Source organism: Galleria mellonella, unplaced genomic scaffold (genome assembly GCF_026898425.1).
Source record: "Galleria mellonella isolate WM207_F2 unplaced genomic scaffold, CSIRO_AGI_GalMel_v1 utg171, whole genome shotgun sequence".
NCBI lineage: Eukaryota > Metazoa > Arthropoda > Insecta > Lepidoptera > Pyralidae > Galleria > Galleria mellonella.
In genome coordinates, this window is record NW_026442014.1 from 4,278,031 (window position 1) to 4,300,594 (window position 22,564).

The following is a 22,564-nucleotide window of genomic DNA, read 5'->3' on the forward strand; positions in this document are numbered from 1 at the left end:
TAACTAAACATATCTTATTAGAAATATCATGTACCACAAATAGTTTCACATCAATTAGGAAAAAATATAATGAAATACGTAAGTAATTACAATGGAATAGTAAATATTTTCAAATGTTGTATTCAATTGTTGCCAAACTGTGATTAAAATGTCAATTTAAAATATTTGTTTCGTAGGAAATATTTTTTTTTTATTAATTAGAGAATATGTAAAAGGAAATAACAAATTCTATACAACAGGAAATATTATTTTTATTAAATTTGTCGCGCTTAGAATACTCATTAGCGGACAGATTGTTACTTGTAAACAGGAAGTGGTCTGAAATCATGAAATTATTTTACATGTATTTCTAATTAATGTTATAATTTCGAATATGAGTAACTGCGTGAATAGATAATAAAGAAAACAAAATTTTAATGATGTGTTCGTATTTCATTTATCGTTTTATTTTAAAATAGTATTCATGTTTATTAACTTATTTTATAAGTAGAGATTTTTTTTATGAAACTCAGAACAGCAAACAAGTTGACGGTCCATCTGATGGAAAGCGGGAACCGCTGCCTATAGATATGAGCAGTACCATGGACATAACAAAGTATACTGTTTTGCTCATTATTATAATGAACTCAACGGTTAGGAACGCTCGCGTGTCCCTAGTAATGCAGGTGTTTATAGGTTACGGTAAACGCTTACCATCAGGTAGGTCGTATGCTTGTTTGCCATCTCAGTGGTATAATAAAACTCCCTAAGTTCAATAACGATTCACATAAATGAGACATTGCTTAGATTCGCTATTGTACTAATTTTGATAAAAGAAATTCTAAAGAAACTAACACAATAAAAAAATAAAATAAAAATGTCGTGTACTATGTACAAATACCCAGGGTATTATGGTATATCCTGTAATCCCATTGTTTAGACAAAAACTTATTGCTGATTATTGCCATTGCCTATTGTTTTGTTTGTCAACATTACATTATACCAATAATTTTATTTCCATGCTAAATTAGATAAAAATAGATTTGTTTTGCTAACACTACAAGAGGCAGGAACAAGTGCGCGCAGATTGTTTATAGTCACAAACTGTTGAATATTTATTTTGTTAAGTCGAGTTTTATCGCACGCTCTCTGTGGGAACTGAGTCGATCTGTGCCGTGGTAAACGTATTGGGTGTAAACACCAACGTAAACTATTATAATATCTATCTGTTATTGATAAACAACATTACTTCATTGTTATAATTAATTACATTTCACTTAACGTTTTGCTAAAATTCTATCTTTCCTATAAATACGGTTAATACATGAACGTAAAATTATCGTATGACAATAATTTTGTTTTTTTTTTATTGTAAGATAGTCTTTTATTAATAGGTGGGAATGAAATGGTAACTCTGGTTGCAGTGTCGTTGTAGGTATGTGAGCACGAAAGCAGATCAGTTAACCCATAACAAATTCCATTAGAATTATCCATGATAGTTTCCAGGAGGAATCCTATACGATCTGGGTTTGAGCACGGTTTCCTAGAAAAGTCTTATTCACCATCGACTGGAAGAGTTCCCAGGTGTTAAAAAATTAATAATTGTTAATTAAGAAATTGAGAGAAATTTTAAGGACAATTTTAATTATAAAAAGGACGACACGACAACACCTTCTTTTCCCTTCAACTTGAATTTAAATTGCACCGTTTTTGTACCTAATTTTTAATTATGTTAAAATTAAATTATAATAAATAAAAATTTTAAAAGCCGCGAGGTAAAACTTTTAATATAAAAAATGTGAAAGTTGGTAAAAATATTCAGATATTTGAGTATTTGAACTAAATCATCTTTAAGTAAGCGCAAATATGTGCATAAAATTTTATATATACATGGACTATATCACGAATATTTTTTTTATACTACTATTGTGGGAAAAATGCATACGGCCCGTCTGATGGTAAACGGGATATCACGCGCGCATTGCTGACTCTTAAGAAACCTTGATACGCCCTTTTTGAAGAACTGCATAAATGCTTAGTATAATATAATAATATAATATTAAATTTCATTCTAAATTAAGTCCTTTCAGGCAACTTAAACTCTTAGCTAATAAGATTTGAAATATTAAATGATTTAAAGTTAATAATAATACATGACAGATATAATATATTTACGAATTTTAAATTAAATTATCCATATTTATTTGCAAACGAATTATTCTTGAGTACCCATATATAATCGCTTGTCTTGAGGTTGGTAATAAAACTTTTGTTCTTGACTATGTTTAAATGACGATTTGCGTGGATGTGATGAATTATTAGAGCTATAAAATCCATTATGAACCTTCACAAAATACGATACATTGTGGTTTTTTAAATTATTGTCTTTTATTGACAAAGTGAAATAAAATTGCGCAATTTAGAGTGAAGTGCAATTTATGATCCATTTCACGCAGTTATTATTTTAAAATTGTTTTATTGCCGTTGTAAAAATGGTCCTAGTCTATTATTTTGCAAGTAAAAAATGTTTAAAATACAAATACAAATGTTTAGGGTTCTGTAAATAAATGGTTGGATGAATCTTTTAAATTTTATTATAGCTGTTTGTTAGTCAATATGTATTTTACAGGAGTTAACTCTAGTTTATTCTGGCGTAAAACTGTATTTACATTAAACTATTTTGAGGCATCTAAGGGAAAGAAAACTTGAAATTAAACGTTATTACCACACTCTCAGTTCTCACTTGTGAGAAGAGGAACATGTGTAGCAGTATGTTGTGAAAATTAGTCACTTACCATCAGGTGAGCCGCATGCTCGTTTGCCCCCTGTGTTGTAAAAAAAAATTCATTATTTGTTTTTTTTTTAAGGAAACACGACTCTAATGTTTCATGAATAGTATGCCTACCTTTTATAATAATTTGTTATTCAGCTTATCAGACGTTTTGTGTGTTGTAATGTCATCGTCTATCCATAGACAAATGTACAAGGCCCAATATTCTTATCAATTAATACGATATCAATGAGTTGATTTGTGTAATGGCTATAAAAAAGTTCGTTCAATAATCTTCGAGTTGGTTGCACTTACGTCATTCCAGATGATTTCATCATTTTTGTTCCACATCTAAAAGTCTATCTATCACAATAACATTGAGGCCCGCCTAACCTTGCATGGTGACCACATGTTGCCCAAATTGTCAGTTTTTTTTTGTGACATTGTGTGTAATGTGGGAACTAAGTTATACCTTTCGAGACAAGGGAAGTCATGCATCACGGCTTAAGGTCACAACATCGATTATGTAAGCGTTAGATTAGGTATAATGATATCATTATTTTGCATGTCTGAAATATTGTCTAATCACGACGCTACAACAATGGTACTGATAAATTAATTTTCAGATAGCTGCATCCTGACATATGAATTACAATTTAACATCTCGTTAGGTATCTGTAATGTACATTCGACTACATATACACTTGTATTTATCGCAGCCTTGTCATGTTAAAATACACATGTATGACAAATGAAAGGATATGTAAAACATAGCAGTTGTATGTAGACAAGTAATATATAATTTGTCAAAGATTGTACTTTTAAAATTATTTATATACATATATAAGTGATAACTACTGGGAAACTCCATCAATATGGGCAGGTTTATCATCAACAGTAGACTGTTAACGGCTAATTACCCAAATTAAATTATTTTCTCTCTAACTACACCGGGTTGGCTGGAAGAGATCTCTTTCAGAGATAAATCCTCCCTTACTAACAAGTTGTTAAACTATCGTCGCATGTATTGTTTAAGTGCAATAAAGAATATAAATATTTTTTTACAGAATTGGACACGTTCTCGTACAACAATCTAGAAGTCCGAAATTCAGCCATAATATAAATGAAATCGAACAACTTTCTCTGCTTGGAGAATGGGTAAAAATATCTTTTTTGAACATTTTGCATCGATATTTGAAATGATCAAAGATATACAATCAGGTATTAAAATTGACTACTTGAAATAGAGTGCAATCAAACAAATTATGTATTCTTCTTTAAATTATGCATTCTTCTTTAAATTATGCACTCTTCTTTAAATTATGCATTCTTCTTTTAATTATGCATTCTTCTTTGATCAACGTCTGGTTTACGGGGTAGAGGATTGTTAAAAACGAACTAACTGCCCTATTACTATCAACACAATAGTAATTAGCAGAACATGCTACTCTTGGAAACCCTCCGACTTACTTCTTCATGAATATGTTATGATAAACCAACAAACCTTCTATTATATTTTTCATTGCTTCGACAAGGAAGTCTTTTAGGATTTTCATTCCACACAACAACCAAAAACACATTTAATCGGTTGAATAAAATTACAAGATCATAGTTTCTATTCAGCATTACCTTCAAAATTAAATTCTAGTTAAAGATATATTTGAATACTCTTTTAATGAGAGTCAACCGGCGGACGGTAGTAAATGAGGTGATTGCTGAACGTGACATGTACTTTTACAGCTGATATTTCGTTTCCACAAGTCATGCTAATAAATGGCAACTAAACAATGAATGAGATGCAGATCTCGGCGGTACTGTGTGGATTCCATTATTATTTGTTACTAGTAACAACAGACAGAACAACACGCTAGAACGTACAAAAAATAGGCAGTAAGCTATTTTGATTTACATGGGCTCATAATAGTTTTGTAATAGAAGTTTCTAGTTTTCCTTATTGCTGAATAAAAAATTATTATTGTCGAGTGATCCCGGCATAGAATGGGCCACTCCCTTTCTTTTCCGTGGGTGTTGTAAGAGGTGCCTAAGGGGGCTTAATGCTATAGGTACGAGCGTCCTTTTTAAATCAACATCAAAGTCTAATTGTAGTTGCCAAGCCAAATGCCAAGCGTGGCAACTGCTAGTAAAACCCACTTTTATGGGGAAGGCACTCAGCAGTGGGCAGTTAATGGCTGGTGTGAAGATGATGTTGTAAATCTTTGTTAAATTACTTTTAACTCGAACGCTATGGGTACACTATTCGAATATGCAAGCAGTTGATATTCAGGGAATTATTTATATGTACAGACATCGGCTAGTTACAATTTTATTATATGTATACATATAGATAAATAGTCATAAATCAATGTTGCGTTTAGTATCCCTTTGACTGATTTCGGATAACGATTTCCTACCGCAGAACTAAATGGCCTTTAATCGAGAACAAGTATAATCGATTGAGTGCTATTCAGTACTTGATCGATAGTTTCCCAAGCATTCACCCGACGTTAGTTCAACATATCGCCCGAAGAACATTTGTCAGTCGGCCGCGACTTGTGTTGCAGGACAGATTTAGGTTACACCTTAATAGTTGTGTAGAAATAGAATTGATTTCGATAATTTTTATCGAATTACTAACTATAAAGCCCCGTTTATACGTGCAAATTGTAGACGATTAAAATTGCAAACTGTGTATAGTTTTAGACCTCCAAAACACGCGTCCATTAGATAATTTTTTTTTAGATATTTTAATTATTTATTGAATTACTAGTTATAACAATCGGTTCATATGGCAGAGAATTTGGTCTCTGGCAATTCACTGATGTTCCTTCCTAAAAGGCTGATAACACACCTGCCTCCTGGTGTTACCGATGCTTATGAGTGGCGGTAGTCACTTACCATCAGGTGAACATCCACCTCGTTTGCCTCCTGTGTTATAAAAAAATTGGCAGACGGACGTGAATATTAGTAGTGATATTTCATCGCTACCAAATTTTTTTTTCTGCTGTGTGAACTTGGCTGAATAGGAGACAGTAAAAATTTTGGATAGATTTTACTTTAAAGACTGTTTTAAGGTTTTACAGTTGTATAATGTTAAAAGAGAACAGCATTTAACGAGCTACTTTACGCTTATTAAGCATTGGTTACTTTTTATATACGATGAATGCAACTATGTGTTAAGCGAACAATTATCCATTTTTGTATTCATTATTACGTTGTGGTTATACCGAGTGGAAAATTGCTACTAAAATAGCATTGAAGTTTTTTTTTTTTTTTATATGAAAGCTACATAAATACCATTCATGGCCTAGCAGGAGTTCTGAATTTGAATCTTGTATTTATTTTATACAATTTTTGTATTTATTACATAGTTGATAATCTGTCAATTGAAAGTAGTTCATAAAAGCGAAGTAAATATTAGTTAGACACAGTATTATCTACTGACATGAAACACTGCGCAGACGCAACATATGCAAATGTTTTATTCGTAACAAGTTCAATTGAATTTCAGCATCATCTGGCAAAGTCATGAGATGTTATATAACTTTGTCAAATGTGATGATTACCATAATATTTTGAGTATAATAATTATTATTCTTAGAATATATTATTAAATAAATAAATTGCAAACTCTACTGTACTATATGATAAAGAAATAAATATTATTAGTATTTAAAGATCATGCAACGATATTTAAATACTAATTAAACTTTTTGTTTTTGTTTTTTAATGATATTTAGAAAGATAAACAAGCAGACGGATCATCTAATAGAAAGTGGTAACTGTCGCCTATAGATATGAGCATGGACATCACAGAGTATACTGTAATGCTCATGGTACTCTTCATGTGTTACCATTTCTGAAGATTGGTATTTTGACTCCGTACCCTGTAATTTTCCTACTATATCTCACCTTTTAAACTTAAATCACAGCCATGTAACAGCTACTTCTCGACAGAAATACGAATAAGACTGAGGTACTCATGTACTTTATATACAAAGTCTTTTTTTGGTGGTCTGGAGACATTTAGCATATTAATTATATATACTTACAAGGTTTTTTTACGATATAATAATGATAATGTATGCTTTAATAATTAGTGATCTGAACACCAGAGTTTATAGTCTGCTTTCATCAGTTTCGTATGTAACAAAGATTTCCGATATAATTCTGGTCCTTTGAATCTTCAAGCAAACAAATTTTAAGTTTTATGCTGAAACTTTATCTTGGTATCTTTCAGACTGCAGTCAAGTCTTGTCCGACTGAGCTGTCACTGTTACAAAAACAATACTATATATATTTTCCTTCGATTAATTTAACAGATTACATCGACCTGTCTTGCAAATTGGCTTTAGTGTCAATTTAATACAGAGAAAATAGACCAGTTCGTAGTCACGTGATCAAAATCTGTCAAATTTGCAATAAGTTCCCAGGATTTGGTTATTTTTTTTAGTGAACACAAAGCCCAGTGCGTCGCAAACTTTATTACTGGCTGGATGATAAAAACGCCTTTCGCGACGCCTCTCTAAATGAAAGGCAGAACATGCAATAAGCAGATTCGGTAACGTTTCATTTCTATTACTGTTTTTGTGCAGTGTGAATGAGATAAATAGAACTTTACTTTCTATTCGGTCCACTGGTCTTTATAAATAATATATAATTTTATATGCCTACTAATACTGTAAATGTTTGTTAGTTTCTTACCTCTTAGTTAGTTTAGTAGTTTAATTTTTAGACCATAATAACTAGTTTGTTAAAATCGAAGTCGGCTTTTCTTGAGGGATTTGTTCAGTCTTTGTTCATCTTTAATTTGTTCAGCCATTATATGTTTTGTCAAAATCGAAGTCGGTTTTTCTTGAGGGATTTGATCTTTAATTTGTTCAGCCATTAATTGTTGCTTCTGGGTTTATTACATACACTATGAGTATGTGTACTAAACTGCAAAATAAATTATCAAAACTACTAAAAATAACAATTTTCTAAAAATATTTATTATATAATTTTGACTTCATGACGATATTTTTATACCTGCTAGCTATGTAAAGATGAAGACAAGCACCACACTACTGAATGGGAGAGTTTACGAAATATACAACTATGTAATATAAGTCAAGTTGTAAGTTGAAGGCGTGGCATAGTCAATGGCTATGTCCTAACTTTACGGATCGCGAAATTGTTCTTGCAACACAACTACCTCCCGTCGAGATGCCACCTGCTTACGGACTTAGTTCCGATCTAACTAGAAAGACTGAGTAACTATTCATTTATTACCTACTAGCTTTTACCCGCGACTTTGTCCGCGTGACCGGGATATGTTTACTGAATGGGACGAAAAGTAGCCTTTGTTGTTCCCTATTCCATGTAGTTCGTGTATATCGACTTTCACAGTGATCGATTGAAGATTTATAATATTTTTAAGGATAAGAATTTAAAGGATGGGAATTTATGGCTGTGAATTTACAGGGTACAGAGGTATAACACCTTAGTTTTCAGGTGTGGCAACACATGGTATCATGGGCGATACAATATACTCTGTTATGTTCATGGTACTGTTCATATCTATAGGCAACGGTTACCACTTTTCATCAGGTGGGCCATCAGCATGTTTGCCATTCTAAGTTGCATAAAAAAATTAAATTAATGAAAGGCATGCGCCTTATATATGCAATATATAAGCAGTTTCGATTACATTTAATTTCTATTATTGTTTTTATGTATTATGAAAGAGATAAATAAATCACTTTCTATTCACTCCTCATACGTTATTGTTGGCGCGCGCATGGGAAAGAACAAAGATGTTGCCGTCTCACACTAGGTACCTTATATATGAGGCAGCGATAACGTATCCATCGTTAGTTTATTTTATTGCTTGCTAATAGGGACAGGTTACTAGTCTCATTAGCTATTATACTATTGTAAACAATGCTGGATAGGAGTTTCTTGTTCGTGGGCTAGCGGGACGTCCGGGGCTTCACTGTGGCTAGATCGTCACGCGGAACGGTTGTCGGACCTGTTATTTATGAATTCGTTTGTTCATTAACAGTTTGTTATATACAAGTAAAGTTGATTTGGTCAATATGCAGACTTTTAGTTCTCTTTAATTTTCACATTTATTAGACTATTATATTATTAATACTATGACTTTATTTACTCGAATTAGAAAAGCAATTAATTCAAGATATAGTATCTTTGTGTACCAAATTTTATTTAAATTCATTTAGCCATTTAAGCGTAACTGAGTAATTTATTTATTTATTTATTAATTACTTGAAACATGAGATACATGGTGTTACAATAGGCATAAATACATGTTTCACCGGGGGAAAGGGATTGTTAGTAATGGAGACTCAGAATCTTATTGCTAGCAATATACCCAACCAGGTCGACCTTCTCGCGGTTCTCCCTGGAAACTATCATGGTTAATTCCTGATGAATTCATCATGGCTATTCATCATGGGCTAACTGAACTGTTTTCATTCTCATTTATCATCCTTCACTGGTGCTCCGCCAGCGTATCCCGTTAGCGTAGGCGGGATTACCATACCATTTTCACCTATCAAAAAAAAAATACATGTTTCGCGATACATACGCATGTAAATATTGAATTCTTAATATTAATTTTATTTAAAATTAAGAAAAAAAATAAGCCTTATATATTAATATTATATAAATTCAATAGGTATAATAATGTCAAATATCCTAACCTTTGAGCAAGTAAGAAATTAAGCTATAATAGAACAGGTACACCAAGCCTAATAAAAAACCTTCTTTTTCAATTCCTACGAAAAAAATAAACTATTGAAACCTGTTTACAATTAACGTAGACCTTTGGTTACACAACATATAAACAAAAAAGGCAGTTGAAACCACATCCCTTTCGAAATCAGTTAAAAACAATAAATTAATTATTAACAATGCGGTTATTGAATGCGCAGTTGAAAATTTCCGAATTACTCTACGCAACAGTTAGGGCTGTGAGTCAACGGTTAACGAAGGAAAATTGCTCCATTTCACAATGTGAGTCAGTGCATTGTGTTCATTATCACGCCTTGAGAAGTGTTCGCCGCTTTTTATGGCGTTTTGTGAAATGAAACTCACCTATTTGGTGATTGGACACGATCTCTAAGTTAAGCAACTGTTAGTGTTCGGATGAGTAGGACGGAAACATTAGTTATTGTTTCTAAATGCAAATTTTGTTAGTATACTATTATTACTAAATTATTGGACTAAAATGAAAATTGCCTTTATTTATGAATGGATAATATAATTGGCAATTATTATTAGCAAATTATTATAGGGACATTAATATATGAACATTATTATTATAATCGATGCTGGCAGCTTGGTATTCCACATTTTAGTAATCTATCCTATTATAATGTTGACTATTTATAGTATAAATATGTCTTATTTATTTATAGTATATATATATATATATATATATATATATATATATATATATATATATATATATATATATATATATATATATATATATATATATATATATATATATATATATATATATATATATATATATATATATATATATATATATATATATATATATATATATATATATATATATATATATATATATATATATATACTTATGATACATTTTATATGGATTATTTTATATTGTTCTTTATATCATTTAGTGAAAATTGACAATAATTGTCAATGGTAATAATTGTTTTATTTGGAGGTAATTTAAGAAGAGTACTCTATGAGGCACCTCATAGTTGCCGTAATAGTAATGTCATGTGACTGAAGTTGCCAAAATTTTAATTTGAAAATAATATATAACATGGAAAGGTGCAATTATTATTGAAAATTACATTGACTACTGTGTACCTACGTAGTACTAGAGTAGTACTTTGAAGATTTAATTATAAGAATTGATTATATTTGATTGTGTACTATTATGTTTGTTTCTCTGATACAATTACTTTTTGTGTACAATAAAGAATAAAGAAAGAATATCCGTATTGTTTTACGATTTAGTTCTACTAGTAGAACCGAACGGACTGAATAATCCATTCTGTTCTACTAGTAAAACAAAACGAACTAAAAAAGTTAACTAACTTTATTCATCTACAAGTTCTATTAGCAAGAAAGAACGGAGAGAGAAATTATATTAATTTGCATCCGAATTGTTCAACGATTTAGTTTCACTGTTGTTTTATAACAAGATAGGAAACCTCTTCGCATTTCAAAAAATTATGTGTAAATAATTTCAATAAAGATATAAGTATGTTTGACATAATTGCTTATGTAGACAAATGGAAGTAAATTATTGATTATTAATTAATAAAGTTTGGTATGATTAGTTTTAATTCTAGAAATACTGTAGGCCTTAGGATACGAGATCACTATAATTAAACTAAAAACGGCATCCACAAATAATAAACTCTCGAAAATTTAGTACACATTTTTTTGTTGATTTGTCGCACTCATAAAAAGCGTTTCGAATGCATCTTTTTTGTAAACGCGCGTAAGTAAATTTTTTACAAAAAATTGAAGTAGAAGCATGCCGGAAACTATTTGCCATTACGAATTACTCCGCTAGAGACATGCGAATAAGGCGCGTTACCTCTAATAAATAATATTTTTTCATTAAACAAATTTTAATTTATGCTCAATTTCGCCAATTTAGCTCGAAATTAGGCAACGGAATTACAAAAATGCTACAATTGCGGCACGGAACAGGATTCGGTGCGACGAAATCCGATGAAATGTTGCATCAGGTAGAAAGGATTTATTCTTGCGAAACATTTTACTGATAGCAAACAGATTGCGAATTGTAGATGAATAATTATTCATTTCCTTCCATTATGTTATCATAGCGCGGACGCAAGGTTCAAGAAATCGAGATGCCTTCATAAGGTCAAGTGATACGCTACACAGGTAGGCATACAATAGATGCCCTTGAAATGGACGTAACTAATGAAGATAATTTTTTAAAGAAACAAATAAATTAAATTAATGTGTTTATAACTATCGTCATAGTACAAGTAAATATAAATACATATGTATATATTACTTAAATTAAACAAAATAGAATGTAAGTCAATACTTGTTACTACATTTTTTTATAGCACTGAGGTGGCAAACAAGCATACGGCCCACCTGATGGTAAGCGGTTACCGTAGCCTATGAACGCCTGCAATACCAGACGCATTACGCGCGCGTTGCCGACCCTGAAGAAACCTCTTTATCCCCCTTTTGAAGAACCCCATGCTGTAGTCTCTTGGGAAAACCTCGGCAGGGAGCTCATTCCATAACCTGAGTGTCATCAATCTTTCTCTGTGTAATCTCGGTATAGAATGAGCTACCTCTTCTATTCCTGTGGCTGTTGTAAGAGGCGACTAAGGGAATTTAATGGCTGATATGATGATTCCAGACTTAGAGAATACTAAGGAATTATACTTAGATGAAATGAGGCGTTAATGATGATGACATGCTTTTGTGATAGAATTGGCAATATATCTTATTGAATAAATTTTTGGATTGAAATACAATATTTTTTTTTATTAAGTACATAGTACATATATTAAACTCGTATAGTAAACAATTAAAGCTTTATAATCTATAATTTCAACTGCGTTATGTTTATGTAAAGTACAAGGAAATTGATAATAAATACAATATAATGCGGATAGAAATAGTATAGAGCGAGTTACGTTCCTTTGGGCGTGACAATAATTACGGTATGTATTTCTGTGTTGTGTATATAAGTACATTCGCTTAGTAATAGTGTTTCTATGAAAAACGTGCGTCAAAGACATTAGCAATTAGCAAAGCATACTAAATATTAAGATCAAATATGTATCCGTTGAGATCAAACCGTGACTACATCAAGACCAGGTATTAACTACCTATTTACATATTCTTATTTACCTATAACCAATCGTTTCCTTACAGTTTAATGATCAGTCTTTAGTTCACGTGTTAATTTACATACAAGCTAACTGTTGGATTACTTCATTGTGTTCATCGTGATAGGTAATTCGAGGTTGGCTATGAACTATAATGTAGCTATCAATAATAAGACTCTTATTTTAAATGTGAATATTTGTAAAAATATGTATGTGAAAATTTTACCAGAAAGAGATTTTGTACACAAAATGTCTTCATGCGTTCTTCTGTCCTACTCATTTTTTTTTACCGTGAAGCAGCTATGCTTGTATGATTGTTTCGGTTTGAAGGGTGAGGTATGGAAATTAAAGTACAGGGTACAGGTAGTACGGAGGTATAACATAGTCCTTAGGAATAGCAATGCATGAATGGTATCATGAACGTTTTAGCATACTTTGTGATATCATTAAATGGGGTGCTAGTTGTCATTTTAAGCGGCATACAAAAATATATTTTGATTGATTTAAAGGTCTAAAGGTATGATGATGATATGATGATGATGACGATGTCTTATTTTCTCTTATTAGGATCATAAGATTCACAGAATGTTTGCAGAAAAGACTACATTTATAACAATCCTGTGCGGCGAGTGCTAGGTCGTTCTTGCCGAGACCGGTTGATCCAGCCTCTTTCTCAACATTTTAGTCAAATGAAACAACTAGTTTTAGGTATGCCTAAATAGCTCTAAGAATCTGAATTATTTTTTCATTATCTATTCGTTAATTCAACAGACGTTGTTTTCACTAAATTCTATTTTTTTTCTTCCCTAGAAAATCTAGAGCTATTATGGAAATTTAAGAAAAACGGCCTGAACCGGACCAGCCCTTCTTATCTGATACGCCAGCCGACGAAAAGTATTTATATTTTTTATATTATATTTTATATATTTATTTAATTGCATCGTATCTTTAAAAACACACTTAATTAGTGCTTTACATATGCTCTCACGTGTTTATTGGTGATGGTAGCCACTTTAACAGGTGGACTGTCAGCTTGTTTGTCTTTCTAACAAACAAATTAAGAAAAATGCCTATTTTTTTTTACATTGACTTATGCAAAGCCCTCATCTCGATTTATACTTAAATCTCTTCATATCGCAGTTTTGTAGATGATGTTATTCATATTTAATTTTGATGACAAATATAGTCCATAAAACGTATGTCATTTCACAGAAGTATTAAAACTAGTTCTAAGGTACAAATTTGATGTTGATAACATGACAAAGTAAAAAAAAACAATCTATTTCTCTTTTTCCTTATTGACATTGAGATAATAGAAATCAGGTGGTATTTTGATATCAGTTAGTTCAATTTAACGGATTCTGAGAAACAAACCAACAATATTTTTACAGTTGCACTGCATACATCATTTTTTGTCTCGAAATGCATTGTTTGCTAAGAAAATTTCACCATAGCCTTCTTGTTATTAATTTATCTCACTGATAAGGTAGTAGGTATAGTAAGAATGAATTGTTACACATAGTGTCACAATGAATTCACATTGAACTTCAGCCTTTTTACCGAGAAAGACCATTCATTAAGTAAATAACAGCAATTTGAAATTAAATGACTCAGAATGTATTTAATATGTAATTACTAATTGTTGAATAATAATCGATCTTTAGTTAATCGATAGTATTCACCTAGAATAACTTACGTATCGATTATAAATAGACAATATAGATGCAACTTTGCTGATGTTATTGCACCTAAATTTAACATGCCATTTTTTGGCAAAACACGCATATTCATAGCATATTATTACTAGCATTTGTATATCGTGTTTTAGAGCAAATAAATTATTGTTATTATAGATTACATCGATAGTACAAACTTATCGAGTAAGGTCATTTTCTGTATTTAATAGAATTACTCGAGCGAATCTCGACTATCTACCATGAAAGAACATTGATCTCAATGCCTGATTGACTATGAAATTTGGAAATTAATTAAATGCTCGGAAAGATTTTTCTATTTTCAATTTCAAAAACTGGTGGTGTCAACCGACTTTCAGTTTGATTCTTTCTGTAATCGATAGCGTTTGTTCTTGTATTGTTCCTATGTAGATTTATAGATCAGACCTTAGATTATGAAGTATATATAGTTTTTTTAATGGGATGAAAATGGAATGGTAACCTCGCCTGCGCTATCGGCATACGCTGCCGAGGCATCAGTGAGGGATGACAGGTGAGCAGGTCAGTTAGCCCATCGTAACGAATTACAGGGCTAATGGGCTAATGGGGCTGTTAGACCCCCAATACTAACAATCCCTTTCCCCCAGTATATATAGTTAGATTGGCAATGTACAAGAGAGAAAATATTTCTTTATGATACAGAGAGATAATAAAATTGCATAATATATCCTTGAATGCTGATTTGGCGATAGTATAATCATTTCTAATTATTTTTACGAGTTGAAGTGGTATTAGTTTTAAATTAATGTAGATCGTAAGAATTTAGTGTGCTGTACCTGAATATAACATACCATAAACCAGAAAAATATAAGAAAAAATGCATATTTTTCATGTAATTACACTATGAATATACCTTTAAACGTAATATTTTAGAACAATCAGAAATATTTTGTACAAGAATTGGTAGAAAAAATATTTAATTTAATCCAAATAAAGTCCGAACGTCCTTGAATCGAAATTAAAATAATACTAATAAGTGAATTTTTAGTAGTGATTTTTGCCATTTTTGCGATGTCAATTCCATACAAATGCAAATCGGTCACGTGTACACATTTAGAAAACACGCACACTAGTGAAATAATGTTTTTGTCTCGTTTTTGTGATTGCATTGCCAACCCGTCAATACGTAGTGTGTTATACTACATCTATGGATTATATAGTTGTTTGTGTAATCATGGTTTGAAAATAAAACGGAATATTTTCAACTATAACAAGCCCCTTCCTTGTCTTGACACAAACAAGTTTCTTATTTAATACAGGCTATTTACTATAACAATGTCCTCTATAAATGAATCATCTAAAAAAATTCTGAGAGTCGTACTTAGTGAGTCATGCAGGTACGTACTTTTAGTAATTTTTTTATTATCCGTCTCAAACTTGTCCAAAACACCAATCCACTTTACCATTATCACGAAGTAAAAGGTTAAGGTTACTTGGTATATGTATGACATTACGTAACGTTGTTTAGTTTTCATCGTGGATTTTATTAAGACCAGCGATGGATCTTTTGCTTGTTAAAGTTTATAGTAAAATTATATCCTCAATATCAGAACTTAGCTGTAGTTCGCAGCTTTGCTCTTGAATCGCATTGAATTAGTACATAAAGTATACTATGTGTTAAGATAGGATATAACCCATCTGTGTACCAAATTTAATTTTTACGTGAAAGCGCAATACATATTCATCTATCTATCTGTAAGTAATTAATCAAAGTATAGTACATTTTAATGTTCTATTATCATCATCATCATCATCATCATATTAGCTATTAACTGTTCACTGCTAAAGATAGGTCTCCCCCATAAGGGTGATTTTGTCAGTAGTTGTCATGTTAGACAGACGGGTTGGCTACCGCAGTTAGGTGTTTTAAGAGGGATGCTGCTGTCCTTCTCTCGACGTTTTTAATATAGTATTAAAATTTCTCAAACAATTTCGATAGCAGAAATGTTTACAAAAAATAAACGATAATCTTCCAAATGTACTTAGTAACAGATTTGCATCCAAAGTTAATTTTATTGCAATTTAAAAAAAAATTGTTGTAAAAATATCTAGTGTTGTACTTTTCTAGAATGATGTTTATTATCACTACTTTTTGTTATTGGCATAAAATCTTAAAGTATTTGAAAGCAAGCAGAAAACAAGCATGCGAAAGCACGCTTGTTACGTTGAGTAAAATGCTATCGCAGACTTTTTTGTAGATCTATAAAATACAAATAATCCCAAAAATATACAGATAACTTTTTTCTTCCAAACTTTTTGTCTTCAACTATCATCGTCATATTACAGATTTGCATCTTCAGGAATAATTTTGTTTAAATTTGAAAATTGTTCAGTAGTTTTTAATACCGATTATATACACGAACACACAGACAGTTTGTTTTATAATATATAGCTATGGTAATTTATAGATACCAATGGTCAATTTCGACAGTACATCTCTCTTGTAATAATGCTTGCTATCACATGGGCCATAAATTTGGCAAAACCAGTTATTTTGGTCTAAAATAAAATTACAGAATCGATTTTGATTCAATTTCTATGGAACTAACTTGTAGACAAAATATTTAGACAAAAGAAGAATTCTAAATCGGTTTAAAACTGATGGAGTTACGAGGCAACAAACATAAAAAAATACACCCGAATTAAGAACCTTCTTTTTGAAGTCGGTTGAAATGAGTATGTTTATAATTTCATACCATAAACATTTTATAAATTTATTTTCTTCATTTAAAGTTTTTTTCATTATATTTTTTGTCTACGTATTTTATAATTACATGCCTGTCAAAAGAATGAAAAATCATTTATTAATCAAATTATTCTAGGTTTCAAGATCAAGATAGACAAATCAAAAGAACGTATCAATTAAATTCGAACAAGTAATTTCCTTTGAGGCTTGCTTTTGAAGGAAATCCGGTGGATTTGGTTCGACGGGCATACATTATGTTCGATGCAATTTTACGACTGATTCAAAGTTTTATACGTATGAATTAAATTCTAACATAATTGTTTTTTTTTCTTAAAGTCTTACTCTTTTGAGGACTCATGATGACTGGCTATAGTAACAATAAATTTTAAAGTACTAGAATAACATGACATTAAATATATAATATAATAAATTAACAGACTAAATGAAAACACTACCCTTAAAGTGAGTGAGAATTGGCAGTGAAATTACAAGATATGTAGGCATTGTATTGTACATACATACATATCTGTAACACTTACCTCTCATTAGGGTAAGCAGAAACAATGGAATGCCAAATACTTTGATTCAAACAATCCTCTTTTGCTTCTTCCACAATTATCAATCTTTTCATACACGCTTGCCTGTTACGGGTACTTCCATTCAATTTTAATCCTCAGATAGTAGTAGCGTGTTTGAGGGTTTTTTAAAATGGATGACAATGGAATGGAATAGCCCACCTGCGCTAACGGTATACGCTGACGGGGCACCAGTAAGGGATGATAGGTGAGGATAAAAAGGCAGGTCAGTTAGCCCATCGTGATGAATACACCTGGAATTCAAAACGATGGTTTCCAGGGGGAACTACGTGGAGATCGACCTGACAGGGTATATTGTTAGCAATGGGACTGGTAGTTCGCATTACTAACAATCTCTCCCTCCGACTATGCATGAGGGTAAACGTAGCGTCTATGCTGTTCATAATTATTTATTTATTTTTACTTATTTATTTATTCATTAGTACAAATATGTGTACATGGCGGACTTAATGCTAAAAGCATTCTCTCCCAGTCAACTATAGGGAAGTGTCAGAATACTCGAATGCGGTACTAGGAGAAAAGAGTTTAAAGCGAAACCAGTATATGAGGCGGTTACTATTTTTCATGAGGTAGGTGAGCCAACGGAATACCCTGTTTTGTACATGGTTTCATTTCGAAATTTTCAACTCTTGAATCGATATATTATGCTTTGTATCTTTAATCATTCATAAGTGATGGTATTATTCCGTTACTACACGGAAAAGGTATTATAATACATAGTGTAAATCATAATAAACTATTAATCATGTTTAATAGCTAGGAACCGGTAAACACGACTGTATCTCTCATACAAATTTAAACATATCAAATCATAGAGCCGCGTTTACCCCCACGCGATCGTGACAGTGTTGAGTACTTGTTAATGATCCATTTTGAAAGTCGATTGACGTGTTGTTTAGTGCAAGTGTTAACATTTAGCGATTTTTAAACCGTGCTAAGTTTTAAATCGATTTTGATGATTTATTTTGCAATAGATAGATAGATACACTTTATTGTTTCCTCCATAAGATTACAATTGTAAACTTATTATAAATATAAATAGGGTACGTTTATAGATAGAATTTAATCCTGTAAATGTCTCGTTTTTATCACGATTGGATTGTTTTGTTTTGATGAATCGAAATTTAAAGTATCTAAAACCCGTCTATCAAATTATTATTTACGTACACGAACTAAACGTGACACTGCGTTTTAGAGTGATTAAAGTTAGATAGTTAAGATATTTTAAGAGGGACACTGCTGCCCATCCCTCGGTGTCCCTTAGTCGACTTTTACGACACCCACGGGAAAGGAAGGGGTGGCCTATTGTATGCCGGGACCACAGGGTGAAATTATTATTTTAAAGTTAAGTATTATTTATTAATAATGAGTAGTAAAAATTGAGATTATTTATTTATTACATTTATGTCGTTCGGATTCATACTACATAAACAATTATATAATATTAATTAACACATATGCACCTCTTAGTCATTGTAATAGGAGCGAGAGAGATAGACATCCTATTAGGACAGGATTAGAGGTTTTTATCACTGAGAAACTCTTTTACATTATAATACTGCTGCCCATCCCCAGACTATTAAATTCCCCTAGTTGCCCCTTACGACACCCATGGGAAAGGAAAGGGGAGCTCATTCTATGCTATGACCACACGACAATCTAAGAGTGATGTATCGTAATGAAATTACAGAACAAGATAAAAAAAAATGATATTGCAGTCTTCAGGAATGGTTGCATATTTGATTGTTTATTTGAACATTACTAATTGTTTTAAAACTTAATTCAATTAGCATTTTTTTTTGTTTATTAAATTTTGCATGCCTAATTATGGCAAAATATGTGGACTTATACTTATTGTTAACATTTATTTATAATACTTACCATGTTTCTTAGGAATAAATATTTATTCATAAAAAAAAGTGAACATCTTAGTATATTTTATATGAAATTTATAGTGTTATTCGTCTCTATAGGCAATGGTCACCACTTTCTTTCTGATGAGCCGCCAGTTACATAAAAAAAATCTTTTTAATACACGATGTAAAATCCTTTACAGGTAAATAGTACCTACATACCTGCTTTTTTATTGCCTGTAAATATTTACCTGTAAAGGATTTTATATTGCGTTAAGTCCCGATTGTGTATTTAAAATATTTGTAGATAACGAGAAAGTTTATAATTAACTATATTCCTTTCTGTTCCTTACTCTTGTGCATTTAGCCTTCTTAATATACCCATAAGCCGCTTAAACTTACTACTTACGCCAAATTACTTTATGTGGAATTACATAGTAATACAGTGACGCACGCTGACCGCATCATGAAGACATTTTAACCAGGAAGGGAGGATTATCAGTTGAAATGTTTGGTTTAGACATCATGCTGCAATATTAAAGCAATGATCTAATAAATTAAGAAAATAAAAGTGCCTACTTGTTTTAGGAAGATTTTCACTGAATTGCATCATTTTTTGTAAGAAAGCAAATAATTATGAATTTTTCCTCTAAACGAGATAAATAAATCACATGTAACTATCATTGATTACACCGAATTATTATGACACATCGTTCATGGCATCCCTCGTGCGTTGTCAACCCCGAAAACTCAGATGAAAATGGCATTACAAATACTAAAATGCCTTTTATAGGATGTGACTAATTTTGGATTGAATCATTTTCTCCGAAGACTTGTCGGATTTAAAAATGATCCACTGTACAAACCGCGTAGGTGAACGCAGTATTGTATTGTATTGTAAAATCTTTATTGTACATAACTCAGATTAAACACTGGTAAATGATTTAATATACAATGGTGGACTTATCCCATAAAGGGATCTCTTACTGTCAACTTTTGAGAAGCTGAAAGAAAACTGTGGAATGTATAAGGGTAATAACCGTACAATTGTACGCAGTTTGCACGATGGAGCATTTTTCTGTTTCGAATTCTCAAAATTAGTTTTTTATCGACTTCAAAAGGAAGTGTTTCTTAATTTAAGGTACATTTGGTTACGTGTTCTGCATCGACTTTCTTTTTGCAATCAGGATTTACTAATACAATTAAAATATATTTACCATTTTAGAAATTTGTTTGTTTGTAACACTTTCTTGTATAGCAAAGTCTTAAATTATAGGATACAGAGTTCCTAAGAAAGAATAAGTATAATGGCGGATTTATTTAGTAAAAGAGATTTCTTCCATTCAATCTTTAAATGTCAAATAGAAATTGTGAATTCGGAGAGACAAAAAAATAATAGCTATGTTTCAACTTAGGTTGTTTTAATAGATTTCAATTCATTCAAATATCCAGATTTTGTACTTAAACTGGATTTTATTGCGAATTTATTTAATTGCAGATAAATAAAAAAATTTTGCTTAATATAACTGAGATTTCATTTGCGTCGAAATAAAGTTTTTGATGGTTAGAGACGTTTACCATTTTTTTAAGGAATGAAATGATAAATTCGCCCATACTGTTTACTTACCTGTTCAACTATTCTATGGTATATTTCGATGGAGTACCAGAGAATGATGATATAGGTGAGAATAAAATCATCTTCATCATGACAGATTTACTTAGAATTAATCTCAATGATTTTAGTAGACACTTAGTAGATTGTAGTAGATAGTTGATATTAAAGAAAAGTAATTGATGGAAAATAGAAAATGATAATTAATTCCGGTACTCTCCATTAATTACGTCATAATTATGCGTCATAATTGAATTTAAATTGTTTTTATAAAGAGGTTAAACCAAAAGTCTATAGATAGTACATTTTTGTGGTAGCGACCAGTTTTCTAACTAATGATAAATTATTGGTCATAAACGCTCTATGACGTGAAATACATTTTGCGGTCATTTGTTTACGAAACCAAAATGTATTACAGGATTCTATATTATGAAGTATTTTTACTATGACTGAATGCATAATCATAGGATTCTTGGTAAACTTTAATATTTCTATTAAATTAATATTTTAGTAATTCAAGGTAGGCATGATAATAATGAGTTATACCTTGAAATACCTATATATAAAATAACCGACAAAAATTAAATAGAATCCAATGGTCAATATTGTGTTTATTAATTAGGTAAATTTTAATAATTTGTCTATTTTTAAATGGTTACAACAATCTTTGGAATTGTTATTAGTTTACGTACGATCCGAATTATATTATTGAATATATTTCGTCCTGCGTCCCTCTTAAAACACCGTCAAAAGTCCCATTTTTTAAGGGCTTTTACCTTCTTCAGGTATATTAGTCCTATCGTACCCTGAACTGATTTCTCAAATAAAACTTTATCTACTTTTCCTGGACACGGAAAAAGAGGAATTAATGGGCATCAATAATTTACAAAGATGTTAAAAAAAATCTCCTTTATGGGGAGGCTATGTCCAGCAGTGGACAATGGCTGATATGATGATGATATAATTCTCCATTTATTCTTCATAAGATACTCCTTTTTAATTTATTAATTATTGTTATTGAAGTAAATCCAAAACGGGCAGGGTTTATAGCTTTACTACGCGGTCTGGCAAGCACATCTATATACGAGTATACATGAGACATACACGATTTTGCTCTAAGAAACAAAAGATACTAAATACCAGTGGCGTTATTATGATGTTATCGACACTCAGACACAAAGCCTTACCAGAACAATACTCTACTCTTTCAAGGGACCGACCATTGTCTCGTTGCATAATTACGGCAATGCACGCATAATATTTAGAGGAAAAGGTGAAAGTGGCAACCCTAGTATCGTAAAGTTTTACAACCTCGCTACTTGTTCTGTCAGAACGGTTTGTATACCATTTTTTATGGCCTCACTTTCATTTTCGGACGGTATTGATAAAGGAGATTCCGTACCTGTTAGTTATTGTTGTTTGTACAGTTTGTTTGTTTTTTTTTTTTCTTTTTTAAC

The 22,564-nt window shown here is 31.4% G+C and overlaps 1 long non-coding RNA gene across 2 annotated transcripts in view; it reads left to right on the forward strand.

Annotated features, from left to right (window-relative positions):
* Positions 1-3,791: 3,791 nt before the first annotated feature.
* LOC128200224 (uncharacterized) overlaps positions 3,792-22,564 on the forward strand; it is a 142,042-nt gene continuing 123,269 nt past the window's right edge. The window contains exons 1-3 of one of the 2 annotated variants that reach the window (XR_008252621.1): positions 3,792-3,907; positions 7,200-7,307; positions 7,782-7,998. This is a non-coding gene — a long non-coding RNA (uncharacterized LOC128200224). Of the gene's footprint in view, positions 3,908-6,998; positions 7,131-7,199; positions 7,308-7,781; positions 7,999-22,564 lie in introns of those variants that run through there. The other variant, XR_008252622.1, reaches the window with a different exon arrangement.